Source organism: Terrapene carolina, unplaced genomic scaffold, assembly GCF_002925995.2.
Source record: "Terrapene carolina triunguis isolate 2854851 unplaced genomic scaffold, T_m_triunguis-2.0 Scaffold836, whole genome shotgun sequence".
In the NCBI taxonomy this organism is placed as follows: Eukaryota; Metazoa; Chordata; order Testudines; family Emydidae; genus Terrapene; species Terrapene triunguis.
Genome location: NW_020665187.1, coordinates 4,401,901 through 4,402,174, shown reverse-complemented (window position 1 = coordinate 4,402,174; position 274 = coordinate 4,401,901). Strand labels below are relative to the sequence as shown.

The window sequence follows — 274 nt, the reverse complement described above, 5'->3', positions numbered from 1 at the left end:
TGCCCACAGGTGGGTCAATGGCTCGCTGCCCACCCTTTCCCAGCCCCCCTCCATCGCAGTTCTCAGAAGCGGCAGCCGTTAATGAGGCTTAGGGAATTGCTTCCACCTTCTTGACCCCTGTCCTGAGGGGTTGATGTTCATAGAAGAATCATGGACGTGTAGAACTGGAAGGGACCTTGAAAGGTCATCGAGTCCAGTCCCCTGCCTTCACAGCAGGACCAAGTACTGTCCTTGACAGATTTTTGCCCCAGATCCCTAAATGGCCCCCTCAAGG

At 55.1% G+C, this 274-nt stretch overlaps 1 protein-coding gene across 1 annotated transcript in view; it reads left to right on the top strand.

Annotated features, from left to right (window-relative positions):
• The window catches only part of OS9 (OS9 endoplasmic reticulum lectin), a 76,227-nt gene that overhangs the window by 63,296 nt on the left and 12,657 nt on the right, over positions 1-274 (top strand). The window lies entirely within an intron of this gene.